At 38.5% G+C, this 15948-nt stretch overlaps 1 protein-coding gene across 4 annotated transcripts in view; it reads right to left on the minus strand.

Annotated features, from left to right (window-relative positions):
* Positions 1-15948, minus strand: part of CDH20 (cadherin 20) — a 112594-nt gene that overhangs the window by 39803 nt on the left and 56843 nt on the right. For 2 of the 4 annotated variants that reach the window (XM_021388153.1, XM_021388155.1), the window contains one exon: positions 10383-10520. The exons of 1 other annotated variant lie outside the window; for it this stretch is intronic. The gene's annotated coding sequence lies outside the window, so the exon portion shown is untranslated. Of the gene's footprint in view, positions 1-10382; positions 10521-11826; positions 11937-15948 lie in introns of those variants that run through there. One more of the 4 variants, XM_021388154.1, reaches the window with a different exon arrangement.

Genomic DNA, 15948 nt, shown 5'->3' on the forward strand with positions numbered 1-15948 from the left:
CGAGGCAGACATCCTGTAACAGGTGCCAAGCACCAGCCTCCAAGACTACTCTCCCGCACTGAGCCAGGTTCTAAAATCTCTATGGCAATTTGCATAACCCTGTCTCAATTTAGTGTTTCTGATGCTTTCAGTACCTAAGTTAGGTACCTCTAAACAGGCTGACTACAGTCCTAAATGAACCTGTACTACTTCTAGAACTGCATTTGTTTTATCCTTGGCCCAGGCCAGTCCTACTGTTATTATTACCTCTTGTTAAATTGACTAGGCAAGTTCAATTTAAAAAGAAAAACCTAGAGGCTTTTGTTACTGAAAATAGACTGGGCCTGAATATGTGTTTTTATTTTTACTTCACTTTATTGAGATCTTCATAAATACAATGAAACTTGACAACATACCATATGGCGCATAAACATTAACTCACAATACAATCCATTGTCATAAAATTACATCCACAGACCAGTCAACGGTCTCTCCTGGGACACATCAGTGAACTCATTTTACTCAAGATCTGAAGTGCTTCAAAGCTACAGAGTGCAGGCAGAGCAAAAAATCCCACAGAATGACAGGGAATCCCATCGTATAAATCCCAGCCCTGTCGTTACAGGCTCATAAAAAGATCAAAAAGAATGAAACATGCACACAATCACAAAGTAAACATTTCTAAATAAAATGATGCTGATAACTTACATCAGGTGAAGATCTGATACGCAGCTTTTACTCAGTGGGAGGTACTGTAAATACTACAGCAAAAGAGCAGGAGAGAAGGAAGAGAGGGTTTCAAAAGCTGGCCTAATTGACTCTACTGAAGTCAGCCTCAATAGGAACAAATGAGGCACTGCAAATACATTGGAAAATCAAAATAAATGCCAGATAAAACAACTCCCTGCCCAATAAAGGATGTGCAAAAATACATTATACACATGAAAATCATACTAATTAAGCTTTCATTACGAATACAGTATTCACTTTAGTTCTCACAGTCTTCTGACTGCTACCCTGTCAAGAAAAAACATATGCAAGCAACTCTGAATTGTTACTTGATATTCGTGTTCTCTCAAACAGGTAATGTTTTTAAAGATAGGAACTTCCTCCTCTCTGTCAAGGTGTGACCTTTATTGCGTGTTATGCAGCTGTACCAGAAGCCACTGCTCAGACCTGTCCCAAGGCTTCCAAGCAATGTAAGAAAAATCTGTTGTTTCTTGTCAAAGAATGGAAGGACTGGCTGAGAATGGAGCAATTTCTTGTTTTCACAAAGGAAGAAGAAAGATGGGTCAGGTGTAGTGTGAGAGACCCAGTGTAGAGAAGATGAGGTGGTAATGCTGGGTGAGTGTGCCCTCCCTTGTGAATACTGCAGTGCCCACACCATCTCTGGAAGCTGTGAGACAAGCAGGGACATAGCTTAGGGGTACAACTTGGTGCACTAGCCAGTGGATTGCTTATGGCCAGAACAGGACCTACTCACAACCGTTACAATCTTTTGACAAAAAATCAATAGTCTCTTCCTTCTTTCTTTATTTTATTTTCACTTGCTTCCTTCTGCCCACGTGTCTCTCTTCCTCCAGGTCCTGAGCGGATTCTAACCTGATCTCTCATTCCCCTGCAATGGGATCAAACCCATTCTTGTTGCACACCTAGAATGCATTTTGAACCTGGAGTGTCCCTGCCTGTGTTGCGTGGTGACTGTGGAAGCAAGTCATCTCCTTCGGCTACTAAGCATTACACTTCGGGTATGCAAATCCTCAGAATATGACAGATTTCCATGTAGGAAGAAAAAAAAACAAAAAAACTGGACTCTCTTATCCTGGAGCTGCTGGATAGACGATAGGGCTCACTGATACCATCTAAGTGCTGAAGATGGAAAAAAGCATTATCTCATATCTGGAGACAGATAAGAGAAGCAGCTGTCTGTCTGAAGCAGATAGAGGTCTTTCAGGTATATATTTTTACTCATGCATGATGATTGAAAGTAATGATAGGTCAGAGCCAATGCGCTGTCATTGGTGAAGACAACTTCCTAGTTTCATTATGACCATGTTCCTTGTTAGCTTGGTATTTCATACAGCATTTTGACATCTTAAAATTAGATCCAAAACATCTCACATCCAAAAGTAGCTGCTGAAGGCAAAGAATTGAATGTGGTATTTTCTTTTCCAGCCATAAAACAGTATTTAGCCATTTCTCAAAATAATTGTACATACTCACTGGCACATTGTATTTTTTTTTTTAACTTAAAATTGTCTCTGTATTCATGTAGAAAAGATTGTATATCAGCTTCAGAATAGCTGCAGGTGCTGGAAGAGGTGAACATTTTTCCTCTAATTCAAATTTCTTGAGTATGACATTGTTTCAGCTGTTCAACACTGGCAGCTGTACCTTGTCTTGACTTCACAGATTTCCCTGTCTGAACATGAAGATGTGCTACAGACCAAGAGGATGAACATTTCCAAGCCAACTTTAAGCTGCTGTCTATGAAATGAAACAAGCAAAAGAAACGGAAGTGTTATAGCCTTTCTCTATCTGAACTGTTAGTGCTACCTTGTTCTTATCACACAGCTTCAAAGTGTTTCTAGAAATACAGAATATGAGTGCCTAGCCTTCACAGGACACTCTCAGGCTGAAAGAATGAAGAAGGAATAAAGATCTGCTGACCTCATTTGCCCCAGATCTATTTTAATATGGTAAGAATAAGGTTCATAAAATCTGAAAAACAACCTCATATGCTTTGTATGCCAACTTCTAGATTTTGGTATTCAAAGTCAATTGTTCCAGTCTCCACAGGGAGTGTATGAGAGGTATTATCTAATTGACCCGTGAAAATGTGACATGCACAAAGAGTACCTCTTAAGAAGATGATTCCATTATCTATTTTCTGTCTTCTTCATAATCCACTGTTGGGAGATGTTCCCAGGTTTCCCAGCCCCCTCCCCTGTCAGAAGCTGAGTATTCTAGATGAATTAGTTCCTCTGTCTGGGTTTCTTAATGGCTAAGATCTAGTATTTAATAGAATATAAGATTTCCTAGGCTTTGTCATGATGGCAAACTCTTGGCTTGGCAGTTTGTTACAGGTGAGCCTTTCAGAGGAGACTCCAAAACCGAGTGATCCATCTGTTTTAATATTCAACACTGAATGGTGATATAATAGCAAATTTTGTAAGAGCTGAGGTATTCTTGACCATAACTCTTATCCTTCTATCATCTAGTTGTTGTCCTTTTCAGGATCTTTTGCATCTGGTTTGAGTCTGGATTCTCAAAGAAATTTGTTTACATGATGATATAATCTGTCATTCCACTGATATTGTAAAACGCAGAGATCCCAAGGCATTTCTATCTACTCCACTGGAATTAGCAGGCACAATAAGGAAGAGACCCCAGTTAATGATCCCACCAAGGAGAGGATGAGAAGTTAATCTATTTGATCAAGTGATCATTTTGCTCTTTCACAGCAGCAATGGGTGTTTAGCTGGTATGCCAGGGCAGCTGGAAGACACTGAGATTATTGTGTACAGAATGAGTTACAGGGAAAAGACTAGCCATAATAAACCAGGTTTTGTTGTTCTTTTGCTCTTGAATTGTTTGTTAATAGTCCCATAGGAAAGTTTTATCCATAGAAAATCCTGGGACCATCCCACTGCCTGCAATCTAATGGAGCACACCAGTGCAAACTGTGAGTATAGACCTGAAAGCAGGTTATGGCTTCCATTCGCTATTCTTCACTGGTAGTCACCAGCAGGTCATTTGGGTCCCCTTTAATATCTAAGCATAATATCTCCTCTTTAAATAAAGAGACATCAGCCAGGATATGAAGAATTGTTGACCCTGACCACAGCGCATAAACATAGGAAGACCCTACTGCCAACAACTGCATGAGATATCAAGGCCCATTTATCCCACTGCGGGTAGTCACTTAATGTGATCTCTCAAAGAATTTAATGATTCTTTCTTAATTCTCGGGAATTCAGGCAAGGAGTTGCTAATATGTAATGAAAGGAGGGCAAGAAAATGCAGAAAATGTATGAGGGCTTAAAGAAAAGCAAATAGAATATAATGCAGAAGAACTACTCAACTGAGACTGCAGCTTTGCTGCTAGCTCGTGTGTGTGTTGCAGCAATAGACAGTTTTCTTTTCTTTACTTATTTCTATTCTATCTTACTTGTGGATCTACATTTTTTATTCAGTACTGCACTGTATCTTTTCAAGGCATGAGGATATTCCTGCCAAACCAGATCTCTGCTCTGAATGTTGAGAGTTTTGCCTTTGGAAATTGCCAATAACTGGTATTTCGAAGTAGTTAAAGTTCCCCTCAGTATTCTTTGGATGTGATAGTTCAGAAGCAAAGGAAATTCTGACAAAAGGAACTTGGCATTAGAATAGCTGTAATTAATAGAAGCAAAGAGGATTACAGCAAGAAGCTGGAGAGATAGTACTTCCCAAGTGGAAATAGAGTAGTCTTCTGGTCTGGAACAAGTGAAATTCTAACTGCAGAAAGTGTGAGAAAAGGAGGAAAAGTGGAATTTTTCTTAGATATTGAGTTATGGATTGCTGGGAAAATGTTTTAGACTTGAAAGACAAGCCCATGCGAACTTAAACAATTTGCCTGAAATACAGTTGCTCAAGGAAACTTTGCTTCCAGGTGAAAATGAAACATCCATCCTTGATATCACTGTTTCTTCCTCTTTGTGGGCAAAATCTAATTAATTAAATATGTTGTATTTGAAATTTCAGACAGGGGAAGGGAGAGAAGTGGAAAATAAAGAGAAATGAGAATAAGCACCAGTGCTTTTAGAGGTCAATAGTATGATTCTGTTTGATACATCATCTTTAGTTAATAATGATGAAAAAGAAGGCTAAGAAGGCTGTACTGTTGTGAGGTGCTGTAAAAGGTGAGAATTCCTTTCTGACCCTTGTGAATGGTTTAGGCATTGAAGCGTGAGTTTTATTTTCTTCCTTTGACTGAAGAATTATCTCTAAATATCTAGCAGTGTAAATATCACCTTCAGTTTCTTCCAAATTTTCCAGCCTTTACTCCATCTTCTCTTTTAAAGTCTGGGAGAGGCATAAAGAAAAATCTATTTTTACTCCATCAGCATAGCTCAATCTTGGCCAAAGCCTGATCTAGTGCCCAGTGAAAAACTGATGGGATACCTAGATATTATGTTTGCTTTCTCTCAGGCTGCATAACCTACATTTTTGAAATCTCTTACCAAATTTACCCTCAAGTACTTCAGAAACAAGCTAGAGCAATAGCCAAAACATCAGTGATTATCTTCATAAGCTTATAGAAGATGATCAAGTTCCTAGAGGACTGAGAGAAAAAAATACCTTACCTACATTTAAAGTGAGGTGAGAGGAATGGGGTTGTTGGGGAGTATCCAGTGAATTATAGATATCTTCAGCTTAACTTCAGTACTTGGAAATTTACTGGAACAAACCAGCAGTTTTTTAGTATCGAGAGGATAATGAGGTGGTAAGGAACAGTGAATATGAATTTGTAAAGAACATGCTGACAACAAGCCAACCTGATCTCCCTTGCTTTGATAACTAGCCTAGCAGATGCAAGATGAGAAAAATACAACACATCTTGATTTCTGTAAGATACTTTACACTGCTCCACAGTTCACTGTCAAAAGCAAGATGGGGCAACATGGCCCAGGTGAAATAAGAGTAAGACAGACTGGAAAATAACTCAAAGAGCAGCTATCCATAGCTCAGTGTCTCAGCTAATGGAAGACAACACCAAGTGACCATGCAGGACTTTGTTTCATGTCCAGGACTATTCAATATTTATACTAACAGCTTGGATGATGCAGTACAGTTGTAAAATGTGAGGATGACATCAGGCTGGGAGATGCTGTAAGCACTTGGGAAGATGGGGTTAGAATTAAAAATGATCCTGATAAACTGAAGAAAGGGTAAGAAATCAATATGAGAAAATTCAATAAGGGCAAATTGAAAACACAAGCCTTAGAATGGCTAAATCAAATGCCCAGGAATATGGAAGTGAATAATAGCCTAGGAATCAGCATTGTAAGTAAAGAGCTGACTACAAACTGAATAGGAGCCAGAGCCTCAGTGCATGGGTTGTGGTAAAGGATGAAAATGCCGTTCTTATCAACAGCGTATCATGTGTCTTGTGTGTTGTGTATGTGAAGCACTTATACTGGCATCCTCAGCACAGAAAAGCAGTGCATCACAGCTTAAAGAAGATGCAGCCAGATTCCCAAACTAATCTCTGGAAGATAGCAAGAAATTTGAATGACAGTCAGGAAAAACCGAACTTGTGAAAAGGTTGAAAATTTATATATGCTGAGTCAAGAAAAAGGAATCCAGATTTTATTAACAAGTATAACAAGAAGAGTAGTGATCTACTTTTTTCCTTAGTTTCCAGAGACAGCTGAAGGTGCAGTAAACCTACTTTGAAGCAATAGGAATTTAGGTTACAAGCAAATCAAACTTTTAGTATAAGGTGGGTGAAGTATTGGAAGAGACAACTGACAGAAACAGTGAAATCTGCAGTTTTGTAGCCTTTAAGATAAGGTTAGAGAGTAGGCTACTGGAAGTTGTTCTGGTGACTTTTGATCTTGTATCAGAAGCAAAAGACAGAAGGAAGTTAGAAAAGTCCTACATTTCTGTGACCCCAAAACATATAAAAATCACATCTTCCAATGTGGAAAAAAAGAAGTTTGAGTACTCATTTTGTCTATTCTTCCTCTATCATTGCTTTGGGTCTTATCACCCTTTTGCTTCCTCCTGTTACACTGAATCCACATGTGGTGTGAATTGTCTCTACTGCGCAAGTACTCAAATAAACCAGTTAGTTTTATTAAGTGGTAGAGGCATAGCTGATACTTTTAAGCATATGTGAACATAACAAATGAACCCTAAGATGCTTAGTGCTTCTCATGGTAATTAGAAAACATATGAAGAAAAAAACTCATTTAATCATCATGAGAAATTGGTCTTTCCAGGAGGGTAGATGACCAGAAAGTGCTTATCTGTGATTGCTGTACTGTGGGGCTGTCTGGGAATAGTGCATTCACCCCAATGGCACTCTGTCCCACTTCTGTAACAGCAGTGTTTTCATGACAGGTAAATCAGACCCAGAGTCTTGTATGCCTAAATGTCATTTTTTAGGATTATCTCTGCGAGGAGGAGGTTGTACCCTCATTCTTTGTGTCAGGATTTTTGTTCCACAGAGTACTCTGTAATCCCTATAACTGCACTAAGGCTGTAATTTTATTTCATAAAATGATCATCAAATAATGTTGTATTGATTCGGAAGGGGCTTCTGTTTCTGTATGTGTTAACTGAAGCTTTATTAAAGCTCAAGTTAATATAAAAATGGTAGCTAGGCAGAACTCCCCATAGCAAGTAAAATACCATTCTTCCCCATTCCCTTTCAAATCCCTATATAAGAAGAACTACTCACACACTTTTCTTATTGATTCCTGTCTCAGAGTATGGTTTCACAGTTAAAGAATCCTAGTGAAAATAATTAACTGATCCTTCCTGGTAAGTACAACACACTTCCAATAAAACGAAGTTTGAGCCTCAGTGACTCCATCATAACTTGTTGTATAACATCATGGGACATAGTAAGTAATGCACACTTTGCATTAGTTCAGGCACAGAAGATCTTAGCTATTTCTGCCTTTTAAAAATGATCAGAACTTACTGTAATAGTATTTGTTCTTTCTCACCTCCTATAAGCTCATTTTTCTGTTTATCTAAATTCACTTACAGCTGGCATTGATTCACTTTTGGCCTATGCAGTCTGACAGCGACGCACGACATTATTCCATTCAACCTTGGATGTGCATATTTCAAAATCAAGAAAAGTGCTTTTCTGTTCATAAGACTGTATTTTCCCTAAAAGACTCTGGCCTAGCCTCTACATTTGTAGACTTTGCACAGGACAAATCTTACTTGCTTTGCTCATTTGCACTTTTCAGCATACTCAGGTGAACAGAAACATGAAGATATGACCTGAGGTTCTGCACGGGCACAGAAAAGAATTACAGTTCCTAACTGTATACTTTGTAGGTAGCTTTGACATTCAGATGGCAGAGTTAAATGTTTATATTATATCACTTGTGCCCATTAGCCTATTAATTGTCTCATTAGCAACAATGAATGACTGCAGGCACAAAATAGGTCTGAAGAAACGAAAATTTTATTCAGGTGCTAAATATATTACCGTGACATACTTTGGGATGGAAGTGCAATATAAATTCATAGTATTACCTGTCAAAAATCTATCACATCTTCTCCAGCCACTAAAACATCTTTCCTTCAAGAAATACTTTTCCTGCCAATCGCACAATAATAAGCAAAATAGAGCTTAAATGAAATTTTCTGCTTTTTAATATCAGAATGATCTCCACTTGCATAATAGGAGGGGACTGGATTTCTTAATCAATATTTCATTCACCTAAAATAAAAGAGTATAATATAATATAATAAAATATAGTATAAAGTAATGTAATATGACACATATGGAATGCATGGTGTCCATTTTCTCTAGAAGATCTGACATGCTCATGAATACGCATAATTTTGTAATCCTAGGAAGGGCAAACCCATCTCATATGCAGCTCACATCCATAGCTACTTGGACAGTTCTAAATGACCTTTAAATCCAGGGTTTGAGTCACAGTGAAGAAATTATCAGATTTTATTAAGATCTGTTCCTGCTAATTTCTAGATAAATATTGAAGGCAGACTGAGAAACCAATGACTGTGACTAGCTTAGGAAGCCACAGAGAAAAGTTGCGTTTTCAAGAATATATAAGTAGGAGATTGCTATCTTGCAAAACCTGAATAGGGAAAGTATTGCAGGCTGCTGCATGTGGAATCATGGTGGTTTGGGCTGTCCCATTTCTGCACAGTGACAGTCTCAAGCAACACAGTCCAAAGCTGGAACAAAGTTTTCTTCTTGTTCTTTGCTTTGTCTATGGCACCCTCTACGCTCCCGGTATCTTTCACCTGCCCAAGCTGGAATAGGCTCCCACAAGAACCTCTTCTACAGCCATTTTGATGAGGAACTCTCTTGCCACTGCCCTGGGCAGAGGGCAGGCACTCTGCTCTCGCCCATGGAGGTCTCAGGGTCCCCCTGCAACAGTATCACCAGAACACGTGGGGCAGGGAACTGGCTGGGCAGCTGGAGGGGTGGCCCTGACTGAGCAGACAGGGCAGAATAATCACTGCTCCTTGTCCTGTGCCACATGAGGGAAGAGGAAAGTGTGAATTTCCTTGTGTGAAGGAGTCCCGCTGTTCTGCTTGTGAAGGTTTTCACCTGTCACTGCAACTTTCCTTAAAAGACGCGGGAGTTCTTCTCTGATGACAGTCCCCAACCTCCACTAATTTCAAGGAGTGGAGTCCATAGCAGTAGTCCCTAACCATTTTGCTATGAAGGAAAATTGAATAAACTACAAGAAACGTGAACAGTCATTTGGAAAGAAATATGTCAAGGATGATAAAACTTTTGATTTCTGGTTTAACATTCATTCAGTATTTCAGGAGTAGCTGTAGTGTCTGTCCAATGCTATTAATTAGCATAACTGAGCCTCATTCACTGTAACTATTCTTTTCAAACACATATATTGTTATTTATTCCCTATTTTGTTTTCCCACAAGGCACATTTCAAAACAGCATGTGCTGTTTCTGATGCAATACCGTATCAATCTGATTATATCGTACATAATAAAATATGCCCTAAGATAGAGCACTGCAAGATACTTATTTAGAAGGACACCTTTGATGTTATGTGAACTAAAGAAATCTTTAAATTCTACTGAAATAAAAGTGAAATCTGATGTCACCATAATCAATCTTGATCCACTGCTCAAGTCAGAGCTCTCTACAAGTGCAGTTCTAATCTACTTTCAAATACAAGCCTCCAACTAGACAGTCAAGACAGGAGGATTAGCTCTTTGAACAGGAATTTTCTGAAAGCACAAATAGAAATGTATGGGTGTAATGCCTATTTTACAAATCAACTTTTCAATTAGAAGAGTTTTACAACTTGTTTAAGAATAACACGTCCATGTCACTGTCACCGTCGCTCTTAAGTGATGCATGAGTTTAAAATTAGAGCCTTCTTGAACAGACTTTTGAGGAGCAAATAATAGAATTATTCCTGAGCTTTTTATACGGATACCAATGACTGCAACAGACAGCTACTTAATATTTCTCAAGAACTGTTTTAGACAGCTTGTCCAGATGCTAGAGAACACAGCAGATTCATTTGTTTCTTACCAACACAAAAATACAGTGCTTTCTGGATCTTCCCTATTTTCAAGCAATCCACCATATTCAACAAGAAGCAATAGAGAAAATGTATGTTATACCTAAGAGGAAAAGAAAAAGTAGTGTCACAACATACCTTTCACTATGTTTGCACTTCTCTGTGCTCCTGTCATTTGCTACAGCAGCTCAGCTTATCACTGCCTTTCCCTCGTACACTCCTGGGCAGTACAACAGGCACTTCGGCAGCTTTGTCCTCTTTTTAACACAGTCGGCTCTAAAGAAAAAGTTTCATTTGTATTATAGTATGTGGCAATTTTCAAGGAAAAAAAGACATCACCCCAAACCAATCAGAATATTCTTTGTCCAAAGATCTAGCCTCTTTCTCAATTGATGCGCTAGTATGTGAATGAGGCCAGTAATCCATGAGGTGAGGTATACAGAAGCCATTCACTCAAAAAGATGCCGAGAGAACATAAGCTACGTGGGTGGATGGTGGGAACAATAGCAAACATTTCATGTTGAGGTGGCTGGGAATGAATAATGCATGTGTTGGGGAAACAGTTGCCCCATTCTGGCGTGGGGAGGATGGAAAGCGTGGGTGTGGGAGGTATTTTCCTGATCAAGTTAGCATTTCCAATTAAAATCATCATCTGCATAGACCCAGAAGACGCAGTATGACGATAAAACAATGCATATATATCCAAGGGGGAACCAATTACTGTTATATGGACCAACAAAGAAAGCTGCTCAGATGCAAAAATAATATTTTATGTAGGCAGGCAGGCAGATGTACAAAAATAAAACCAAAAGACCAAGAGAAATATTAACAGACTGTGTTCTTTTGATCTATAGTGTTTAGATATGCCATATAAATGAACGCTTCATCTCAGCTGAACCATCCTTTCAAATTATTGTTAATTAAGTAATAATCCCTGAGAAATCTGTCATTACCAACAGTTAGGAGCTGGTTTATTATGTTTGCCCCAGGCTATTAATGCTCAGACACAATGGCCACTAATTGTAGTAAGAACTAATTTCCCTAGAACGACACATGCATCTTCTAACTATCCGACAGCATATTTTTGTTCTAAAATTTACTTTTAACTTGTGTAACTGAAGCATTGATCAGTCAGAAATTCTTTAATCATTCCTCAAAGAAATCACCGTTAACAAAAGTAAAGCAGATTTTCATTAGCATTGTGCATTCTTAAATTTTTGTAGCAGACAACAGCAATGGCAGAGGTTATAATCCCTATAAACAATGCATCAGCTTCAAATCCAGCAATGCCAGCAAAAGCATTTTCAATCAATGCAATGAGCTTTGGATCAGTCCCAACAATTCATTTAAAAACAAGGGGGGAGGTCTGTTATTTCCTAGGTTCACATTACAACTCTTCCTCTGTAACAAGTTATTAAAGCAATAAGAAATTCCTGGGATGTCAATGACCAAACTATGACATTTAATTCTGTCAGCTGTTTTCAGTGTAGACAAGCCAGCTGGCCGTAAGAATTACCATTAAGTATTGTTAAAGGGATAAAGTGACAAAATTAATCCAGAGGCAGCGAAAAAAAAAGTCTACCTGGAATTTAAAGTGATTTGCTCCACAAACACTTCTTCCCTCTTCTCAGGAGCAGAGTGTAAGGAAAAAGCCTTAAAGAAAAGCGACCATTGTCATTGCATTTTAACGGCACCCACATCACAATTTTAAAAGAACTGCCATTTCAGCTGTTTCTTAAATAACCTCTTTTTTCCTCCATAATCATGTAATATATTTCTTTCACCTTTTGACTCGTACATTGCTTTTTTATTTTTTTTAAATAAACTTACACATTCATTTTGCAGGAAATTATATTTTAAAATGCTTCTCAAAGGTTTTTTATCCTAACACTTTCATTTGTGTTGAATTAATGCTGAATCCTGATTTGCAAAAATAGAGGGAGAAGAAGAGAGAAAAAAAAGAAGCTTGTGTCCCAGCTCCAAAACACACATCTCCAATTCACGTTTCAAAATCAATCTTACTGTAACCTTTATCTGTACTAACGGAATTATTCTGATACTTCTGAAACACAAACAGCAGCAGTGTAGTTATCTACTGGACTAGATAGTCAAATGAGTTTCCTCCCCCTTTCTTCACCAGTTCACAGTTTGTTTTCAAGCCTTCAGTACCAGCTCTCACTTTATAGTTTTCATTTTTTTAATTTTTTAATTTTATTTTTTTTTTTACTTTTTTCATGTTCTTGTCTCTCTTTTTTCCCCATTAAGATTTGAATAGGCCAGTACCTCAGCCAATATGTCTAACATGCGTGAATAGACTTGCAGAAAAGCAGGGTCTCCTTTTGTCTGAGTCCGTATGGCTGTATGTCATTCTGCACCGATAGGCAAGGGCTTCTCTCTCTGTGGGAGATTTCCAATAATTGCCAGAACAAATTAAACTGGAACTTATCTATTCCTCCCTCCTTTCAGCTTGAAAATGGAGGGAACTGAGGAACAAGAACAATTTTAACCGGTGACAATGCAGCGTAGAAAAAGACTGGATACAGCTTGTGAAAGTCATGTTGTAGTCAGCAGTGGCAGGACACTGCTTTGAGAAGCGTGCTGGTGATGTGCTTCATGGACCCAGCCAGTCCTTCTGATCTGACAAATAAAAAATGAGTTGGAGGTTAAGAGCAGTCTGTATAATCACCGTTGTGACAGGCAGAATTGAGGAAAGGAGTATATCTGGTCATACTTGTGTGGACTGGGCTGCTCACAAAAGAAGAGTGGAATGTTGTGTTTAAAAAGGACAGACATAGCATACCTTGAAAAAAAGACAAGAAGTGTATGAGAAGTTCTGATATTCACCCTTATACTCCCTGCACAATTTCTCCCAGCATGCCCACCATATGCCTTAGTCTATGGACAAGTGTCATGAAGTCCAGAATTAACTCTTACAGAGAAGCAAAGTAGTGAGGAGAGTTTTGCTTTGCCTCTGTGGTGAGCATTCGGCTGTCTGGGGCTGAAAAAAGTGTTTTAAGAGATAATATAGTTATCAGAAATATTTTCTATAGCAAAGTGCTGTCATCATCTTTTGCAGATGAGATAAAGTGAGTTCAAAGTGCTTTCTCCAGGCAAAGATACACTCAAAGCCATGCAGTGGAAATGAATTCTTTGTCAGTGTCTGACAGAGAGAGATGTGAACTGTCAGATTTGAAAGGGACCTTTAATTTTTGGGGCTGCTGAATGCCAATGAGAAATATTAGGATCTTCCCTTGACCAATATGATTACTGCTATCATATGAGAGTATGTCAAACACTTTTCAGCATACTGTTGTCTGTCAAGCTCTAAAAAAACCATAATTCACTGCAAGCTAACTTCTCAACAACCACTCTCCCTCAATCAGGTAGTCCAATTCTTATAGTCAATGAGAAATTGATGTGAAAAGAAAAAAAATCCAGCAGTACTCAGCGTTAGGTTTCCTTCTCTTTTTTCTCTGTGCTATTCAGCAGCTATTCACACAGAGAGCCTCCCTATGTGTCCTCAGCCACTGACCTGATGCATGACCATGTGAAGATAGAAGTTACTTAAGGTGAAACAGAAGTGGCAAACACTTGCACCCATAAGACCTAAAGGCAATAAGGAAACAGGAGTAAATTGAAGGTTGGTGTGATGCAGAAAAGGGACTGAAGAATGAATGTGGAAAGAGATGTGGTGGGCTAATTTGAGGTGCAAAAGGAAGGTTCTCTTCTGAGAGCAAAGACAGAGACGCTGCTCTATAAAGCCTCTACATCACCCATAGCAGATTTGGAAGATCTGGTTAGATGAGCAAGGTAGAACAACAATCCTTCAACCCAACCTTTTCTCAGGCAGCTCCTAACTGTCCAAACTTTTCTAGGTTTAAGATTCACCACCCTCTCATATGATCTGCCAAACCGCTGATCATTTGCTGCTCATGAAAAACAGATTCTAAATATAAAATACCAAAAAAAAAAATCTGAAGCAGCTTGTAATAGGGCATCCAAAAACAACAGCCTCTGTGACTCAATTCCTCATTTGCAAGGCAGGAATAACGTGGTAAGAGTATCTCAGCTCACTCGAGCAATGAGAATATGCCAAAATCACTAGTCATTTTTTGCAAAATAGGGAGTAGCAGAGAATTTGAAACCACAGTGCCCTTGTTTTATCAGTATTCCATATCATGGCATCATGCAGCAGGCTGTCTGATGCTTAAGCACAATGCTGGGTGCATTTCTCATGTACTGTAATTCTAGCAGACTCAGCTATTTCACATGAGTTCTGGCTCTGGGAGATGAGATCCTCCAATTCCATGTGAGGGGGAAGTTCTCTCATCTTTTCCGGGAGGCAAGCTGTGGAGGGCCTGCCTCAGTCTGACTCCTCTCTCCTCTGATTTATTTTTGGTTCATTTGATTTATTATTCTTAATTATTCTGTATTATTTCACATTCTTTTTAATAAATTAGTTTCTCCTATCTCAACTGATTTTCTCCCTCTTCCAAGGAGATGGAGGGAAGTCACGTTATTAGCTCTTCAAACTGCGACACACAGTTACATACTTATAACTGGAATTAAAAGAGTAAAAACCCGGAAGATGAAGTAGATCAACTCAAGAACCATATCACATTTACTGAGATCATGATGACATAAAATTTTCATTTGGATTATTTCTTTGCGGGGAGCAAAGAAGTGAAGAGTTTATATTATTGAGGTTTTATGGACTTTGATGACCATTTACAATTGCAACTAATTGCAGCATGGCATGAGTTACAACACTGATTCGAGGCCAAATCAATTTCTACTTTTTATAGATCCTCTTCAGTGTCATGCCTAGGGAAGCAGTGGAGTAGCCATCTCTGGAAGTACATAAGAGATGTGAGGACATGGTGCTCAGGGACATGTTTTAGTGCTGGACCTGGTAGCATTAGGTTGATGGTTGGATTTGGTGATCTTAAAGGTCTTTTCCAACCTAAATGATTCTATCATTGTACGATATTTGGCATAGAACCTGGGACAAGTGTTAGCCTAGTACAAGAAAGTACTAGAATTTTGCTATTGTCATTTATAAAGACGAGTTCACTCAAACATCACACGCCAAAAGCAAAAACATAGTAGAAGAAAGGAAATCATCAAGAAAAATCAGAGGGATTGAAAAAAAGTAAAATGCAAAGTCACATTTTCAGTTTGTAATGTCAATCCTGAGAGTGGCTTTTTGACCTTAACTTCTACAAGTTAAGAATCTTAGATAAGCAATTTTGTTTCTTAAACAGCCCATAACTGATTACTTAAAAAGACATAATTTTAGATCATTTTTAAAGATCTCTGGAGGAAGCTGTGGAGAATACTTAACAGCTTCATTTTCCATTAGATTCTCCATAAAAAAGTAGAAACGTGGAAGTTTTACAGCGTGATTTTCATTTCTAAAAACTATGAACAGTCAGCAAAACTGGAACGACAAATCCATCCTGAATTGACTTTTTAATAGTCATAAGCCCATGAATTCAAATATTTCAGAAGCACACATCAGAGACTCTGCGCTATTCTAGCCCCATGCATTCTTGTTTCTAGCTATTCTTTTTAATCAAGGCAGATAATGGCCAGTCACCATCCAGTGGGCAAATGCTTACATTGGAAAGGGGTATTTTTAGAACCTTATGTAAATCAGCTTCTGCTTCCCTCTTGAAAACACAGCAAAGTCAATAAAACATAC

This window comes from Numida meleagris, chromosome 2 (genome assembly GCF_002078875.1).
Source record: "Numida meleagris isolate 19003 breed g44 Domestic line chromosome 2, NumMel1.0, whole genome shotgun sequence".
In the NCBI taxonomy this organism is placed as follows: domain Eukaryota; kingdom Metazoa; phylum Chordata; class Aves; order Galliformes; family Numididae; genus Numida; species Numida meleagris.